Source organism: Pelodiscus sinensis, chromosome 10 (genome assembly GCF_052426305.1).
Source record: "Pelodiscus sinensis isolate ZL-2025 chromosome 10, ASM5242630v1, whole genome shotgun sequence".
NCBI classification, from domain to species: domain Eukaryota; kingdom Metazoa; phylum Chordata; order Testudines; family Trionychidae; genus Pelodiscus; species Pelodiscus sinensis.
Window position 1 is genome coordinate 13175380 of NC_143061.1, and position 15114 is coordinate 13190493.

A 15114-nucleotide genomic window follows, 5' to 3' on the forward strand; every position below is an offset into this window, starting at 1 on the left:
CATCAGAAAAGAAAAATTGCTGTGGATGTATCGTAAATCAATTGTTTCCTTTTTGCTGCCTCTTGTAACAAATTGCCATAGAACAATTTCAGTTTAGATGTTTAAAAATTGATTTGGACTTCTCCTGCATCTTCCATCTAAAGTATATACATGTTTATATGCAGAATATGCTGGATATTTTGGCCAAACTCAAGATGACACCTCTAAACTTCAAAGGTAAGATATCCATCTATTAATCAGTCAACATCACCTTACTGTCTGAGTTCACAAAGAATTATAAGGTAGGTATGGCATAGTATAACCTCCATTTTATAGATGGAAAAGGAGGCAGAGAGATTAAGGGCCAATTTTTCAAAGGTATTTAGAAAAACTTGTTAGGTGCCTAAACTCCTATTGATTTCATTGGAATGAGGTGCCTAATATGTGTAGATGCTTTTGAAATCCCACCAGGTGTGTCTTCCCATCCTCAGATGCCTCAATACTCTTGAAAATCTGGCCATAAGCAGCTTGCCCATAATCACTTAAGATGTGTTAGAGTTGGAAACTAAACTCAAATCTTCTATATCCATGTCCCATGCCTCAGTTATGAGACTAATCCTCTCACAGATACATGCATATAGAAAATACATACCAAAGGACAAATTCTTACCTCAGTGAACACTGTGGAAAGGAAGCCAGAACACAACATGAGGTGAACCTTGCCTGTAGTGAGTGGAACCTCCAAGCACTGAAAATCCAAGTTCTTTGGGGACTGGAATGTTCTCTTTGGATTGCACTTGTCTTTGTTCTGATCTACTTGGCCACTTTTACTTACCTACTACTTCTCATCAAAGCTTCTTAGCCCTGGTCTACACTAGGGCGCTATTTCAAAATAACCCCCCTTAGGTTGAATTTTTAAGAGGAGCATCCACACTACCTAGCCTGCTATTTTGAAATAAAAGGCTGCTTATTTCGAAATCTGTACTTTCCTTGGAGAATAACTTTCCTTGGGGAATAACACTAATTCCAAAATAGTTATTTTGAAATAGTGTCAATAGGGATGCTCCTATAGTAGTGGATAGTGTGGATGCTCCGATAGTAGCAGCCCCAATAGTAGTGCTGCTATTTTGAAATAACTACTCCTTGGTGCTTCCTGGGGCTCTAAGTTGAGGTAGCCCATCCACATTAATGGAGCCTGTCTTGGACTGATTTTGAGGCTTCCCTGTAGTGGGAACATGCTATTTTGATATTGTAAAGCTTCAGATGGCATTTTAAGTTGCAGACAGCATTGATTTCTAGCCTAGGTACAGAGAGATCCTTGAATGGCAGATACCCTCTCTATACATGAATTCCATGGGGATGATCCAGATCTAATCCACAAGCAATCGCTGTGGTTAGTGTTTCAGACAAATATAATTGAAAGACTTTGTCATAGCCAATAACATAAACATGAAATAACATGAATTTAAGTAATTTCAGTCTCTGATTTAGGGTGGCTTGGGCTAATTATAAGCCTATCAAAGTAACATAATTATCTATCACAGTATTTATGGCCCCATCAATATAGTTACCTTAAGTGAAGCTGTATTTAGTTTGATAATAACTTCAGTTTGCTACAACTGAAATAAGACAGTAATTTACAACCTAGCAAACACTGAAGACTTGCACAAAACCTCCATTTTGTTTGGGAATTGCCAAATGGAACACAACCACTTCCTTAGCTCCTTTGGATACCATATATTTTCATTTGCACACACCAAAGATATGTAAAACCGCAGAAATAATGACACTGAATGAGGCTTTGATTAGAAGGCAGTGATGTGATCCTATTCAAATATTAGAGGTTGGTGTGCTTAACTTGTTTCACATATTAAATGATTCCAGCAAGTTAATATAAAAAATCTAGTCCATTTGAGGGAAGCACACTTTAATAAAAAAGGGAGCTTGTCAGGGCTTGGTGACAATCAACTATGCTGCAAACACATCGGAGGCCCTCATTCTGAGATGCAAGAGTGAACATGTTTGATATTTTCCATTTTCCTGCTCCATTCTTCTGTGGATCCATATGAGACAAGTGCTAATTCTCTCCTGGTCCCTACAGTGTGGTACATAAAAAAACCATGCTCATTCTTTCTTTTCTAGAATCAGCACATCATAAAATCATAGACCTATAGTTTCAAAAAAGTCTCCATTAATTTTGGGTGCCTCAGAAGAGATGTGATAATGATGCCCAAAATAATAAAAATGGACAGGGAGAGGGTACATTGGGTGTTCATATTTATCTGTTTGCATACTGAAAGAACGAGGCAAAATTCAATGAATTTGAAAGTTGCCTAGTTAAAAAATAATGAAATACCTTTCTCAAATATACCTCATAAACCTGTGAAACAGGCTTTAAGCAGTCCTGAGATAAGAAGGAAGGCCAACTTATGGATCAGTAACTAGTTAAAAAAAAATAAGGGGTGGGAATAAATACCATAAAATATCAGTTTTCAGATTGGAGAGCGGTATATAATGATGTCCCCCAGGGATTGGTACTGGGACCATTGTTCATTTTATACATAAACTAGGTGAAAAAGGGATAAAATAGTGAGGTGTCAAAGTTTGCAGATGATACAAAACTACTCAAGATAATTAAGTAAAAAGCAAACTGTGAAGAATTATAAAGGGAACTCACAAAACTGAGTGACTAGGCAACAAAGTGGCAGATGGAATTTAGTGTTGATAAATGCAAAGTAATACGGTGTTGGAAAAAATAATCACAACTATATGTACAAAATACTGGGGTCTAAACTAGCTGTTACCACTGAAGAAAAAGTTCTTGGAATCCTTGTGTGTAGTTCTCTGAAAACATCTGCTCACATGTGAAGTAGAAATAAAAAATGCTACTAGTGTTAGGAAACATTAGGAAAGGATTAGATATAAGACAGTAAAGGCAATAATGCCACTAAATAAATTCACAGTAAGTTCACATCTTAAATACAACCCTGCATGCAATTTTGGTTTCTTTAACCTAAATATATATATTAGAATTGGAAAAAATTCAGAGAAGGGAAATACAAAAGTGGAAGGGTATGGAACAACTTCCATATGAGAACACTTGGACTTTTCAGCTTGGAAAAGAGATGACAAAGGGGGGATGTGATAGATGTGTATAAAATAATGACTGATGAGGAGAAAGTGAATAAGGAAGTTCTATTTACCCTTTCACGTAACACAAAAACTGGGAGTCATCCAATGAAATTAATAGGCAGCAGGTTAAAAAAAAAAGAAGAAAGAAAATTCTACTTCATATCTTAAACTGTCAACCTGTGGAAATCATTACCAGGAGATCTTGTAAAGGTCAAACATATAACTAGGCTAAAAATAAATTAGATAAGTTCATGGAGGATAGGTCCATTAATGACTATTAGTCAAGATGACGAGAGAGAAAATCCAGTGCTCTGGATTTCCCTAAGCCTCTGCATATCAGGGGATGGATCACTTGATAATTTCCCTATTCTGTTCATTACCTTGAAGCACATTGTGTTGGCCAGTCTTGGAGGAAGACAGGAACTGGATTAGATGGACCATTGGTCTGAGCCAATATGGCCATTCTTAAGTTCTGAACTCATTGACACAGGGATGTCTTTGAGGGCAAGAATTTAGCACCAGGGCTGGAAGGGAAATTGTTTTCTTATTCCATTAATATTTCCAATGCAACACTTTTCCCATCTCAAATTGGGATCGGGTTTCTTTTCCATGAATTGAAAAATTAACGTCTTTTCATTTTAGATCAATTGAAATGTTTTAGTTTGATCATTTTGAAATGTTTCCTTTTGATGTAGACCTTTTTTTTTCTCTCTGGCTGCATCTACGCTGCAATGCTATTTTGGGATACCAGAATATCCTGAAATAGCAATCCTGCATCTTAACAGCAAGCCCATTATTTTGGGCTCACTATTCCGATGTCCCTATAAACCTCATTCCACAAGGAGTAAAGAACATTTAGGAATAGACTGTTATTTCAAAATTTTTCCCTGTGTAGACAGCGCCAAATTGCAAATAAGATATTTAGAAATAAGAGCAAAATAAGATACGTAACTTGCATAGCTCAAATTGCATATCTTATTTCAAGCTACCGTGCAGCATAGATGCACACTCTGATAGCTTACATTTTGAAACAAAAAGTTGTTTTGAACAGAAAACCAGAATTTATTTATTTAAAAAGTATAAAAACAAAAAAAATTCACAATTCCAAAACTTTTTTCTAGACATTTTGTACTGTTGGAAAATTTATTGAATCTGACTCAGTTTTTTAAGAGCATTGGTTCCAACAGGTGAGCAATCAAGCAGACAGGGTGGCCAGCTATCCTGATTACCTGGAAAAAGTTTTGCCATAACACTTTCCAGTGGGGTATATCAATTCCATTGAATTAGCATTTTCTAACAGAAAATGCCTACACAGGAAAAAATTTTCAACCAGTAACTGAAAAAGGGGACTTATGGAAAGGGTTTGACAATGTTAATAGGTGGTGCTACCACCTAGCTTTAGTAACAGTGGTGACAGCATGAAAACTTTTCATGAAGGAAACTTCATTAAACTTGCCATGTATTTCATTCAAAGTTGGCAGAATCTGCCATTTCCATATTCAGCTGGATACAGCGATGTGATGTGACTAATTCTGTTATGATTTTCCCAATATTGTCAAGCGTGTTCCTTCTGCATGGCATATGTTCCAGGGAAATCAAGCCAGTAGAAGCAAACATTGCATGCTGTGTTAGTCTATCTGGGACGGTTCTGGGCAGCAGTGCCATGTATAAGTCGGGCAAAGAGAGGGCATTTTACTGGAGCTGCCTCGGTGGTTGTGCAGGAGGAAAACTTTATATTGTTTGAAGCCAATCTGCTGCAGATTATAGCACATGATTGTAGATCAATTGATACTCAAGCTTGCTGTCAACAGCATCAACATGCTGTGAGCAAGTGGAGCAAACTTGGTAAACATACACTCCAGTAACAGAGAATAACTGAGTGTTGTTGCAAGTATTAATTAATTAGTTAATGTTTGTAAAGCACTTTGAAGATGAAAAGCAATCAGTATACAGGAGCTGGTGCTGCCTGCCATAACAGAGAGACTGTGATTAATAACGAAGTCTTACCCCTTCCTCAGCTGTTGGAATTATTTAACTGAACAAAACACAAGGCATACCAAAGACATTGCTACCTAAAGTTCTAGCCCACATGCCTTCTCCACATCCAACATCCCTAAACTGTATCAAGTAAACAAGAGGAAATATAATTCCAGAGTCCCCTAGGTGGTGTAAATGAGTAGCACCCCACTAACTTCAGTAAAAACCAAGCTGATTTACCCCAGCACAGAGAATCCAAACCATGTTCAATTTCCTCTTCATGTCTATCTAGATCAAAATCCTGACTGCAGGCTCTGTGGTTGTCACTATGATTGTTTAGGGCTCTTCCCCAGAGAATATCAGGAAGCAATGAACATTTAGGAATGTAGAACCCAAAGGCCTGATCTCCACTAGACCAGGCAGGTTGGCTTAAGATTCACAACTTCAGCTATGCAAAATGCATATCTGGAGTCAGTTTACCTGAAACTGAGCCGTGGTGGGAGGCTGACAGGAGCATACGTTCCCGTCAGCTTCCCTTACTCCTCGCAGAAGGAGGAGTACTGGAAGCTGGTGGGGGCTGCCCTAAGTATTCATTTTATGGGTCTATATTAGACCCACTAAATCGAATGCTAGCTGATGTAGAGCAGGGGATCTTAACCTTTTACCTTCACACCTCCCCTGAAAGTGAACTTCATGTTCACACCCCCCAGGAGCCATTTTGTGCATAGCCTAGCCCCACCTCCTCACCTGACAGAAAGCTAAGGGGAGTGGCTAGGACTATAAGAACTCTGCCAGGGAGCTCAGTCGGGGCCAAGCCTCTGAGGGAGACAGAGGCCTGCCCAGAGTTCCTGGCTGATGAGGCTGAGACCTGGTCAGCGAAGGCTTCCCTGCCTGGGCTGCCGAGGCCTGGCCAAGCCGACCAGCAGGGCTACCCTCTGACCTAGAGGAATCCAAGGCTCTACTGGTGCCTGGCGATTCGGAGGACTGGCCTGAGCTGCCCGGCTTGAACCCAGAGGCCTACCTGAACCGTGGGACCTGGCGAACCCGCTGGATGCAGCCGTCCGAGCTAATTCCCAAGTCCAACAGCTGGTGGCGCTGTGGGGAGTGAACCCCGTTACAATGCCTAAATGAATATGAGCTTTTTACTTTGAACCTTTTCCTAACAAATGTATGTAATATGTGAAGATGAAAGTCGGCAATGCTCACGTACTGTTATTGTAGCGTTGTCGTCACATAGGCCTGATTGATTTGCACTGCTATTGCAGTGTGCCAATCTCTAGAAGTTAATAAGAAATTAATGTTTATAATTTTAATTCATAATATTAATTATGAAGAAATCTAAACTTTAGAATTTTATCCAGTGAGAAGGCAATTGCGATAAATTTTCTGAGAGGCACCTCACACCTCCCCTGTATCTCCTTCACACCTCTCCTGGGGAGGCACACCTCACTGGTTAAGAACCCCTGATGTAGAGCAGTGTTTGTGGGACAAAGCGGTAGGAAATGTAGAAATTCTTGCTTGCTTTGCTGACCAATAACAGCAAATATCAAACACCTGGAAAAGGAAAATCTCAAGCACAGGGATTTAAAAGTCTCAGTGGGGTAGCCATGTTAGTCTGCAACTTTAAAAATGAGTAGTCCTGTGGCACCTTCAGTCGTTTACATTACATATGTAACCCACACACCTACAGAGCATGCTGTAGAGGTCTCTTGGTCTTATCTGTTGCTGTGGTCTAGGTGCCACTGCATGGGACAGTGAACCACACCAGGACTACGTCTACACTGCAGAGTTTTTACACAAAAACATGCTTTTGCACAAGAAAAAGTACAATAGATTGTCAGAAGATAGTGCTTTTTGTGCAAGAATTATTCCTCTTTCTACGAGGAAGAAGCCTTTTTGTGCAAGAGCTCATATACTGGTTCTGCTAGGATTCCCTCTCACAAACTGCCTCTCAACCCTCCCTCCCTCTCCTCCCGCCCCCCCCCCCCCCATTGTGGTCCCCTCTTTGCTTGTTTTCCCTGCTCACTTAGCCTCTGGCTTTCAAGGCCTTTTCTCCTGGCTCAGCCCTTCCCCCTCATTAATGACAGAGGGAGAGGATGATCACAAGGCTTAATGAAGCCGATCAACAGAACAAAAGCTGAAACAGTCCCCAGACACCCAATCCCAACTGATACAGAGACAGTTTCTCAATAGTCAAGTGCAAGAGTGTTCTTGAATGTACACACACAACAAAAACAAGCTAATAACTTGGCCCTATTCTCCTTTTCCATCTGACAAGTAAGCGATAAGACTAAATTCGTGTGTGTGTTTTCCTTGTAAGAATGAGAGTTTTGTTGATATTTCTAGTCATAATGGGGTACAGGTTGAACCTCCCTGGTCCAGCACCCTGGGGACCTGAGTGGCCCCAAACAAGGGGATTTGCCAGACATGGGGAGGTCCCTATCATTGGCCTCCTAGACCTCTGCCCCTCCCTACTTCTGGCTGCTTCTGTCCGGCACTTGACCCCACTGCTCTGAGGTTATGGCCTTGGACCCTTTGCTGCTGGGCTCTAGCACTAGCCCCCATGCTGCCAGCCTGGCCAGGGCTTCCCAGAGCTGGAGCTCCCGGCTGCACGGCTGCGGCTGGAGCTCCTTGGTGGCCAGAGCTCCCCATTGCACTGCCAGATCTGCTGCCCCTGGGGCTGGAGCTCCCCATTATGCCACCAGATGCCCCCTGCCACACACCTGGCCTTGCTGCCAGACCTCCCTATCTCTGTGCTCTGTGGTCCAGCAACTTCCGCGGGCCTGCTGGACCAGAAATGTTGCCAGACTAGAGAGTACCATTTTAGGGAGGTACAACCTGTAGTAACAATCTTGCAAAATATATTTATTCACATTTTTTAAAAATGAGGATTTAGCAGGAACACAGCAAAGAGTTGCTCAGCACACAGGGTTTTATTTAAGGGAATTAGTAGATAAAAGGAAAAAGACAAATGGAAGCTCAATGACCGTCCTTAAAGAAAATTAAATTTCTAGTTGAGCTTCTGAGTTTTTGGAGTTGCCAATAGTTTCCTGGAAGTCACTATTTGAAATGAGTTTTGTGAAATCAGGTTAGTATTGACTTAGTCTGTAATGGCTGGCGCTTGTATTTTTGTTGTTGTTGATTGTTTGTTGTTTGTAGAAGATTGATTAAATTATTTTGAACAAGTTCCAAGTTTACGTCCCTGTCTAAGGTTGTTTGTGAAGAGAACACTAACACACTCTCTAAAAAAGTATTTCAGAGAATAAATAATCCCTGAAGCCCAAAGCACGTTGTTGTGCTCATTATAAATGACAAATACATTGCATTTGGTTCCTGGTCTTTAATATACATCTCTCCTTTGTTTATACCAGCCATTTTCCTGGGCCAAATGGCCCCTGAGGATAGTTGCTCAGATGTAAGATACAATAAAAGGTAATTTTGGCTGTAGTTCAATGAAAGAAATTGTTGGGGATAAATAAACTGAGAATAATGAGTACTGGGCAACTGTGCTCCAGAGATTGATTTCAGTATTCATCTGCTGCCCCTCTACCTGACTGATTCTTCTTATTTATTTGTACTATAGCAACACTTGGAGGCCACAACTAAGACCAGGGCCACATTGAGTCATGTACTATAAACAAATAGTAAAGGACAGTCTCCCTGCTCAAAAGAGCTTACAGGAAAAATGAAACATGGAAGTGAAGAGACTTGGGCAAGGTTACCCAGCAGGTCAGTGCCAGAGCTGAGACTAGAACCCAATTCTCCTTAGTTTCAGGCCAGTTCCTTACTCAGTGGACCATGCTGCCTCTTGATTAGGTGATTGGCAGCAGCTCTCAAAAGCCCCAATCTGAATCTGGGTCCCATGGTGCAAGCTGTTGTCCAGGCATATAGGGAGATATGGTCCATTCCCCAAAGTGTTTATGGTCTTACATGGCAATAACCAAAGGGAGTGCAAAACACAAGCACAAGCTAAGTGACCCGGACAGTGATGGGCACACATGGCTTCAGCATCTTTTCTTTTTATTAATTGTGAAGAGAAGGAGGAGGCAATGACAAGAAAGTGACTAGGAGCCAAGGGGAAGGGGGACATGAAAGGTTTGTCTTCACTACATGGCAGATCAATGCAACATTGATCAGTCCACCAGTGTTTGATGTATTGTGTCTAATAATAGTGTTCTCCCATTGACACTGGTACTCCACGGCTACGTCTACACGGGCACCCTTTTCCGGAAATGCTTAAAATGGAACAGTTTTCCGTTACAAGTATTTCCGGAAAAAGCGCGTCTACATTGGCAGGATGCTTTTCCGGAAAAGCACTTTTTACGGAAAAGCGTCCGTGGCCAATGTAGACGCGCTTTTCCGGAAAAAAGCCCCGATCGTCATTTTCGCGATCGGGGCTTTTTTGTGGAAAAGACTACTGTGCTGTCTACACTGGCCCTTTTTCGGAACAATTTTTCGGAAAAGGACTTTTGCCCGAATGGGAGCAGCATAGTTTTTCCAGAAAAGCACTGATGATTTTACAGTAGATCGTCATTGCTTTTCCGGAAAAGCAAGTGGCCAGTGTAGACAGCTGGCAAGTTATTCCGGAAAAGCGGCTGCTTTTCCGGAATAAGTGGCCCAGTGTAGACACAGCCCACCAAGGCAAGAAGAGTATCCGGAGTCAATGGGGCTATGTCTACACTGCAGCGCTATTTTGGGATACCAGAGTTATCCCAAAATAGCTATTCCACATCTTTTGCACCAGACCATTATTTCAACATTGCAAGGGAGAACAGAAAAATAGAGACAATAGATTTCAGGAAGGCAGATTTTGGTAAGCTCAGAGAGCTGGTAGGTAAGATCCCATGACAAGTAAGACTAAGGGGAAAAACAACTGAAGTGAGTTGGCAGTTTTTCAAACGGACATTATTAGGGGACCAAAAGCAAGCTATTCTGCTGCATAGGAAAGATACAAAGTATGGCAACAGGCCACCTTGGCTTAACTAGGAGATCTTGCATGATCTAAAAATAAAAAAGGAGTCATATAGAAAGTGGAAACTAGGTCAAATTACAAAGGATGAATATATAAGAAAACACTACAGGCTCGTCTACACTGGCCCCTTTTCCGAAAGGGGCATGTTAATTTCACAGGTTGTAATAGGGAAATCCGCAGGGGATTTAAATATCCCCCGCGGCATTTAAATAAAAATGTCTGCCGCTTTTTTCCAGCTTTTAGAAAAGCCGGAAAAGAGCGTCTACACTAGCCCCGATCCTCCGGAAAAAAGCCCTTTTCCGGAGGATCTTATTCCCACTTCAAAGTAGGAATAAGATCCTCTGGAAAAGGGCTTTTTTTCCGGAGGATCGGGGCCCAGTGTAGACGCTCTTTTCCGGCTTTTCTAAAAGCCGGAAAAAAGCGGCAGACATTTTTATATAAATGCCGCGCGGGATATTTAAATCCCCCGCGGATTTCCCTATTACGACCTGTGAAATTAGCATGCCCCTTTCGGAAAAGGGGCCAGTGTAGACGTAGCCTACAGGTATGCAGGGGCAAGATTAGAAGGGAAAAGGCACAAAACGAGATCAAACTAGCTACAGACATAAAGGGTAACAAGAAGACCTATAAATATATTAGAAGCAAGAGGAAGATCAAGGACAGGGTAGGGCCATTGCTCAGTGAGGAAAGAGAAACAGTAACAGGAAACTTGGAAATGGCAGAGGTACTTGATGACTTCTTTGTTTTGGTGTTCACCAAGAAGTCTGATTAAGGAATGCCTAACATAGTGAATACTAGGGTAGGCTTAGAAGATAAAATTAAAAAAAAATGTCAAGTCACCAGGGCCTGATGAAATGCGTCCTAGAATACTCCTAGAAATGTATCCTAGAAATGTATCCTAGGAGCTGATAGAGGAGGTATCTGAGCCTTTAGCTATCATCTTTGGAAAATCATGGAAGATAGGAGAGATTCCAAAAAGGACAAATATAGTGCCCATCTATAAAAAGGGAAATAACCCAGGAAACTACAGACCAGTCAGTTTAACTTCTCTGCTAGGAAAGATAATGGAGCAAGTAATTAAGGAATTCATCTGCAAACACCTGGAAGATACCTGATTAGCTGTTTGTCGGCTCAGCACGGCAGCCATGTAAATCTAAATGAAGCTGCGATTATTTAAATCGCCGCTTCATTTTACTATGTCTGGTAGCCTAATCTACATGCCTCTGGCGACAGAGGCATGTAGTCTAGACGTACCCTGAGAGAAGGGAAAACCCCAAAATTCCGTTGTCCCAGGTTGAAATTCCTACCTGCATTCCTATTGGCTAAATTTACCTGGTTAAGTAAAGGACATAGTTAAACCCTTAGTCCCCAGGCTGCTGGCTAACCCTCATGGTCATGACAGGAGTGACAGAAAGAGAATGGAAATAGGAGAGAAGAGGGAGAGGAACAAGGATGGAATAAGGTCACAAGGATGGGCCATGGGGAAAGAGTAGGCTTGTATTAGAGGGAAGGAGTTGGTGCAAACAACTAGGCAGAAAAGTGTCCGGTCTTCCACTTGTGAAAAGTATTGTGCTACCACTGTGTAGGGATGAAAGAGTCCCAACAGGGCCCCTCCCAGCCTTGCTATTGCTGATGTAGGAAGTCCCTACCATTCCTGGAACCTGGCTCCAACCTTGAGAGATCTTGCTCTTCTCCCAAGTGGCTGAGGAGAAGCGAGCTGTGAAGTCTGGTGTTTTCTGTCCCATGGAGAAGGGAGGTTTTCCTGCTGAAGTGTGGAACTATGGAGTCTGGAGTTCCTAGCTCTGCCTCACATGCAATGCTGTTGCTGCTTCTATCCATTACTTCTGCCTCAGGCTGGTGTCATGCTTAGGAGGCTATGCTCTGATTTGTCAGACTATGAGGTTTGGGCAGAGCTGGGGTCGTTTGCCAGGAACTGATGGAGTCTGAGGTTGTGGTTTGGTTCCTACTATTCTGATTGACCCTTTGCACATACCAGATTGATCTACATAGAGCAGGGGTTCCCAACCTTTTTCGGTCCCTGTACCCCCTGGGCTTTCTGTAAACCTTCCCGTTTCCCCTATTCAATGAAAGGAAATAAATTCTAGACTCTAGAATCCACAACTTTTTTCACTAACTTTTGGAATTTTTCAATTAGGATAATCTAGTTATTTACTAAATATTCCCCATACCCCCCTTGACAAGCGTCTCGTACCCCCTGGAGGTACGCGTACCCCAGGTTGGGAACCCCTGATATAGAGACTCAGGTTTTAAATAAAACAGGTATCCCATGGGGGCTCAGGTTCAGTATGTAACAGGAGAATTCCATAGCTATGCCATGCTTGTAACCAAGAATGCACTACATTCAGGGCTTATTGCTCTACTCTTGTTTTACTGCAAGCCACACAGGAGGGGAAATTTGTTTCCTAACATTTTCAGTTCTGTAGATGATCCTCCTTAGATCTTTAAGTTAGAGACAAATCCTCCTGAGTCTGCTTCCAAAGCTGATTGAAGCATAAGGAGCGATTTAGTTGAGTTAATGTGACGAAAAGCAGCAAACCTGTATCAGGTTTTCTGTTGAGCTTTTATTTATTTATCTTAGGCGTCTGTCTTGGGTAGAGAGGAAATCGTGTAATTTAATGCCTTAAATTTTAGTGGTAATGTCACTTTTTTGATGTATGCAGATTTTCTGAACTCGGAGGAGGATTATTTTCATGGTGAATGTGCTGATTTTCTCTGTATTCATCTGAATAATATTATTGATAGTCTGACTGTAGTGTTGTCTTCACAGTCACAGTGGCTCTGGACATTTCTGTCTCTTTGTCCAAAATTGGCTTAGAACATGGGGTAAAATGTAAATAGAATCTCAGTGAAAGGAAGACAGCTTATTTCAGCTTCTTAAAAGCTAATCACTTTAATTACAATTAATCCAATTAACACTAAAATCTGGGATATACCTTTTAAACCTGTATTATTAATGTATTTATTTGTAAGACATTAGTACCTAGAAGACTGTAAATATTGATTTGATACATACGCTGCATGTAAGTGTGCCTATTTAAAGCTCTGGATGGCCTTGGCATACAATGAAAACACAGGAACGTAGGACATACAAAGTAATGCTCAAAGCAAGCAGCAGTGCTTTCTCCTCTTCCCTTCCACACATCATTTGATTAGTCTTCGGATCAATACAGCTCACATAAGAAAGTAATAGTGGCTTCCCAGGTGCGCTTACAGTCTGGGTAGACAGAGGGTAAGAGAAACGGATGGCACAGAGAAGCAGAAGATGGGAAACATGAAACTATTAGGGATGTGTGGGGTACAGGACATGGGCGCTGAGTTTGTCTGCTGGGGGTGGTCCCTCAGCTCTGAGCAGGTTCCACCCTCACCCTTCTGCTAACTCCCCACCTCCAACCTGCTTTTCACTCACACTCCGACCTGCCCCACATCTTCCGCACCTTATCACACCCCCTTCCCATAAGTGTGCTGCTCCTTCACTGCTCACCCCTTTCCCTAGCACCACCTGACACTGAAATATCAGACTCATGTCAGGCAGGAGGTGCTGGGAGGGAGGAGAAGGTTGTGCTGGGCAGGGCCTGCCTGCAGGCAGGAGGCACTTGGGGTAGGGAATGTTCTGGAAGCCAGGCTGCTGGTGGGTGCTCAGCACACATTCCCCCCCACCCACTTCTTACCTTTCTCCTGCCTGCTACTTGCCTCACTGTTCTCCTCGCCCCATTTTTCCTCCCTCCTCACCTCCAGTCTGAAGCATGGGGCTTTGAGCGGTCACCCTGGTTCGCCCTACCCAAGGGTCAGCTCTGTGTGCTAAAGTCCCTTGCTCTGAGCCTGCAAGACTTATCCAAGATCTCTAAAGGATGTCTCTGAAGAGCTGAGAACTGAACTCAGATCTCCCATATCCCAGTCTCAGGCTTTAATCCTAACAGTCTTTAGTCCATGCTCCGGTGCTACCCTTTGCATTAGTAATGGGACAGCAGTTTCAAGAGCTGGACTTTGAGAACTCTTCATTCACAGCTGAGTGAGCATTCATTAAAGCAAATATAATTCCTTTTGCTTTAGGTATAAATACAATTCCATTGCCTGTGCTAAGGGTGAAGTGTGGTCAATAAATAGCCTAATGTCTTTGCCTTGCATATTGTGCAATGGCTCTCTTTGCATACACACAGTGAAGTTTTATGGCTATGGGGGGTGAATAATAGTAAATACTTATGACATGATGGTTGCATAATTGCTTTCTCTGATTTAACTGTATTTAGCATTTGATAGTGTGGAAAACTCATAGTTTTCAGTTCTTTGACTTCATTTTCTTTTCACATAGTTCTGACAATTAAAATAATTGAGCAGGACAGACACATTTTCTGTGGGCAAAACGACAGGAGGAAAATGCATTTCTACTTACTGAGCTCTCTCAAAACCTACATTCCACCCGGAGTGTGAAACTGGTGATCATAATAGGGAGGATTAAGAATGCAGGAGCTTTCGCATAGGCTGAGCCTAGACTATTGAACTCATGAAGTTAGCATGATTTAGGCCTCCTTGCATTTCGAACTAAATGTAAAACCCATTTCTTAGCTTTCCCCCAATGATTTCTCTGCATACACATAGCTACATAGCACACCCCATTCACTCATATGGCAAACAACCCATAAGACAAGATGAAAATTTCCTGTTAAAAACATAATTTTCCATCAAAAATAACTTCAAATTCATTTGGTTGCAAAGATCACTACTATTTCCTTAAAATGTGGCTTATCAGGGGGTGGAAAAGACCCTGTGTTCCAATCGGTTATACTATAAAATGTTCACACTGGCATTGCAGCAAAAGTGACTGTTTTAATTTTTAATATTTTAATAATAACTTTTAGGTTCATAGATATTATGAGGGGGGAGGAGGGGGGAGGGAGCATACACGTCCATCCAAAACATTTTTATTGTGTTTTGGAATGTTGGTGGACCTAAAAATACCCAAATAGATGTACAGAAATATTTTCATATTTCAATAATTTCAAAAAGATTCCTTTGTTTATTCCTTTATGTCTGCA